Here is a 4863-nt window from a genome sequence, read left to right on the forward strand (position 1 = left end):
GCCCTCATGGTGCCAACTTGAGTGGCGGTGATAAAAGTAGGGTTGGCGAACCCGAACTATAAAGTTCGGGTTCGTACCGAACTTTAGGATTTTTGGACCCCAGACCCGAACATTTCAGTAAAAGTTTGGGTTCGGTGAGTTAATGGCGCTTTTTGAAATCCAATCAACAAGCGTTTAACTCATGTGCCCTTAGAAGCCATCACAGCCATGCCTACTTATGGCATGGCTGTGATTTGCCAGTGTAGCATGTGACCCAGCCTCTACAGGGAGTGCAGAATTATTAGGCAAGTTGTATTTTTGAGGATTAATTTTATTATTGAACACAACCATGTTCTCAATAAACCCAAAAAACTCATTAATATCAAAGCTGAATATTTTTGGAAGTAGTTTTTAGTTTGTTTTTAGGTTTAGCTATTTTAGGGGGATATCTGTGTGTGCAGGTGACTATTACTGTGCATAATTATTAGGCAACTTAACAAAAAGCAAATATATACCCATTTCAATTATTTATTTTTACCAGTGAAACCAATATAACATCTCAACATTCACAAATATACATTTCTGACATTCAAAAACAAAACAAAAACAAATCAGTGACCAATATAGCCACCTTTATTTGCAAGAACACTCAAAAGCCTGCCATCCATGGATTCTGTCAGTGTTTTGATCTGTTCACCATCAACATTGCGTGCAGCAGCAACCACAGCCTCCCAGACACTGTTCAGAGAGGTGTACTGTTTTCCCACAGGTTCTCAATGGGGTTCAGATCAGGTGAACAAGGAGGCCATGTCATTAGATTTTCTTCTTTTATGCCCTTTCTTGCCAGCCACGCTGTGGAGTACTTGGACGCGTGTGATGGAGTATTGTCCTGCATGAAAATCATGTTTTTCTTGAAGGATGCAGACTTCTTCCTGTACCACTGCTTGAAGAAGGTGTCTTTCAGAAACTGGCAGTAGGACTGGGAGTTGAGCTTGACTCCATCCTCAACCCGAAAAGGCCCCACAAGCTCATCTTTGATGATACCAGCCCAAACCAGTACTCCACCTCCACCTTGCTGGTGTCTGAGTCGGACTGGAGCTCTCTGCCCTTTACCAATCCAGCCACGGGCCCATCCATCTGGCCCATCAAGACTCGCTCTCATTTCATCAGTCCATAAAACCTTTGAAAAATCAGTCTTGAGATATTTCTTGGCCCAGTCTTGACGTTTCAGCTTGTGTGTCTTGTTCAGTGGTGGTCGTCTTTCAGCCTTTCTTACCTTGGCCATGTCTCTGAGTATTGCACACCTTGTGCTTTTGGGCACTCCAGTGATGTTGCAGCTCTGAAATATGGCCAAACTGGTGGCAAGTGGCATCTTGGCAGCTGCACGCTTGACTTTTCTCAGTTCATGGGCAGTTATTTTGCGCCTTGGTTTTTCCACACGCTTCTTGCGACCCTGTTGACTATTTTGAATGAAACGCTTGATTGTTCGATGATCACACTTCAGAAGCTTTGCAATTTTAAGAGTGCTGCATCCCTCTGCAAGATATCTCACTATTTTTGACTTTTCTGAGCCTGTCAAGTCCTTCTTTTGACCCATTTTGCCAAAGGAAAGGAAGTTGCCTAATAATTATGCACACCTGATATAGTGTGTTGATGTCATTAGACCACGCCCCTTCTCATTACAGAGATGCACATCACCTAATATGCTTAATTGGTAGTAGGCTTTCGAGCCTATACAGCTTGGAGTAAGACAACATGCATAAAGAGGATGATGTGGTCAAAATACTCATTTGCCTAATAATTCTGCACTCCCTGTATATAAGCTGGAGTCATGTAGCGCTGCACGTCACTCTGCTCTGATAGTGTAGGGATAGGATGCTGCTGCTGTGAGGGAGAGAATAGGACAGAATCTTTAATCAGAAATTCTTGTTAACTAAGCAATCTACCTAGATTTTGTTTTGTGGGTGCAGTGGACAATCTTTTTACCCTGCCTTGAGCCTAGTGACCCAGTTAGGTGGGCGGCAGCGGCCATTTTATGTGCATTTGTGACAGTCAAATAGAAGCTTGAAATACTGCAATTATATTCTGGGTTTAAAAATAAAAATAAAAAAATCACCCATTTTTGGCAAAACCCTACATCTGTGGCCTTTGCAGCATTAGTCAGTGTGCAATTTAAGCTAGAAATACAGCAATAATTTTCTGGGTTTTAAAACAACACCCTTTTTGGGCCAAATACTAAATTTTACAGCACTTGCTGCATCTGTCAATGTGAAATTCAAGCGTTATATACTGCGGTCAAAATCTGTTATTAAAAAAACACCCACCCATTTTGGGCAAAATCCTAATTTTGCAACGTTTGCTGCATCTGTCATTGTTAAAAGCAAGCTTGAAATACTTCAATAATTTTCTGGATTTTAAAAAACACCAATTTTTGGCAATGCCCTCCATCTGGGGCCTATGCCGCATTAGTCAGTGTGCAATTTAAGCTACAAATACAGCAATAATTTTCTGGGTTTTAAAAAACACCCTTTTTGGGCAAAATACTAAGTTTTAACAGCCCTTGATGCATCTTTCAGTGTGAAATACAAGCATTAGATACTGCTGTCATATTCTGTTATTGAAATTCAAGCGTTAGATACTGGTCTTCTATTCTGTTATAATAAAAAAAATACCCATTTTGGGCCAAATACTAACTTTGCGGGCTTGTCTGCATCTGTCATTGTGAGATACAAGCTTGAAATACAGCAATATTATTTTGAGTTAAAAAAAAAATACCCATTTTGGGCAAAGTATTTAATATTGCAGCCTTTGCAGCATCTGTCATTGTGAGATACACGCGTTAGAGACTGCTGTTCGATTCTGCTATTTAAAAAAACACCTATTTTGGGCAAAAAACTAAACTTGAGATTAATGAGGAAAGCGTCAAATAAGGGACGTGGCCCCGGTTGTGGTGCTGCTGGTGGAGCTCCGGTTGCAGGGAGAAGACGTGGTCGATCTGTGCCAGATAGACGCATAAGTGAAACTTCCTCAGGTGCGAGTAGGCGACAGAACCTTCAGGGGTTTTTGGTCAGGCCTAATCTGGCTCTACGAATGGGGAGGCCAAAACAAGTACAGGCGATAGTAGATTGGGTTGCTGAGAGTGCCTCCAGTTCTTTTACATTGTCTCCCACCCAGTCTCCTACTGAAAGATCAGAGTTGGCACCTGCAGCCGATGTCCATCAGTCTTTCATCTAACCCCCTTGCAAATCAGCCAAGCAGTCTGAGCCCCAAGTCATGCAGCAGTCTCTTCTGCTTTTTGATGACTCTGCTAGCAGGGTTTCCCAGGGCCATCCACCTAGCCCTGCCGCAGAAGTGGAAGAGATTGAGTGCACCAATGCCCAACCACTTATGTTTCAAGATGAGTACATGGGAGGACCACCGCAGCACGTCTCGGATGATGACGAAACACAGTTGTCAACTGCTGTGGCTTTCGAAAGTGTGCAAACTGATAAGGAGGGCAGGGGTGAAGACTGAGTGGAAGATGATGTGGAGGACGATGAGGTCCTCGACCCCACATTAAATCAAGGTCATGCGAGTGACCTGTGTAGTTCGGAGGAAGAGGCGGTGGTCGCACAGAGACACCAGCACAGCAGAAGAGGGAGCAGGGTGCAAAAGCGAAGCGGCCGTCCCCTAGACAGTATGCCTGCTACTGCCCATCGCAGCAAGGGACCGAGCACACTAAAGCCAGCTCCAAGGAGTTCCCTGCTGTAGCAGTTCTTCAGACAATGTTCTGACGACAAGACACAAATGGTTTGCATTCTGTGCAATCAGAGCCTGAAGCGAGGCATAAATGTTCTCAACCTGAGCACAACCTGCATGACCAGGCATCTAAGTGCAAAGCACGAGCTGCAGTGGAGTAGACACCTCAAAAACCAAGAAAGGTCTCTGGCTCCTCCTGCTTCCTCTTCTGCTGCAGGCTCAGCCTCTTCATCCACCTCTGAAGTGACAGTGCCACCTGCCACCCTGCAAACAGAGGATCTGTCAGCAACACCATCACCTGGGTCACCAAGCATCTCCATAATGTCCCACGGAAGCGTTCAGCTCTCCATCACCCAAACACTGGAGCAGAAAAGGAAGTACCAGCCTACCAACCGGCGATCCCTGGCCCTGAATGCCAGCATTTCAAAATGACTGTCCTTTGAAATGCTGTCATTCTGTCTGGTGGAGACAGAGAGTTTTAAAAGCCTTATGGTGGTGGGTGTCCAACAGTAAGTCGTGCCCAGCCGCCACTACTTTTCCAGGCGTGTCATCCCTTCCCTGCACAACCAAGTGGGGGACAAAAATCAGGTGTGCACTGTGCAACACCATCTGTGGCAAGGCCCGCTTAACTACGGATACGTGGACAAGTAAGCACGGTCAGGGATGTTATATCTCCATAACAGCACACTGGGTAAATGCAGTGGCGACTGGGCCTAAAGGCGGATAGCAGTTCCGCATCCTCTACCGGCTCCTCATCCGGTCAGTGTAACACCTTCACCACTAACTTCAGCAAAGCCAGGGGTAAACGACAGCAGGCTTTTTTAAAACTTATCTGTTTGGGGGACAAACCCCACACAGCGCAGGAGCTATGGACGGGCCTTGAACAACAGACCGATTAGTGGTTGGTGCCAGTGAGCCTCAAGCCCGGCCTGGTGGTGTGCAATAATGGGCAAAATCTCATAGCAGCTCTGGGACTAGCCGGTTTGATGCACATGCCCTTGTTTGGCGCATGTGCTGAATTTGGTGGTGCAGAGGTTCCTTAAAAATTACCCCAAATGTCAAAGCTGCTGCATAAAGTGCGGGCCGTCTGTGCACGCTTTCAGCGTTCTCACTCTGCTGCTGCTCGCCTGTCAGCGCTGCAGCGTA

Source organism: Bufo gargarizans, chromosome 1 (genome assembly GCF_014858855.1).
Source record: "Bufo gargarizans isolate SCDJY-AF-19 chromosome 1, ASM1485885v1, whole genome shotgun sequence".
Classification (NCBI taxonomy): Eukaryota; Metazoa; Chordata; class Amphibia; order Anura; family Bufonidae; genus Bufo; species Bufo gargarizans.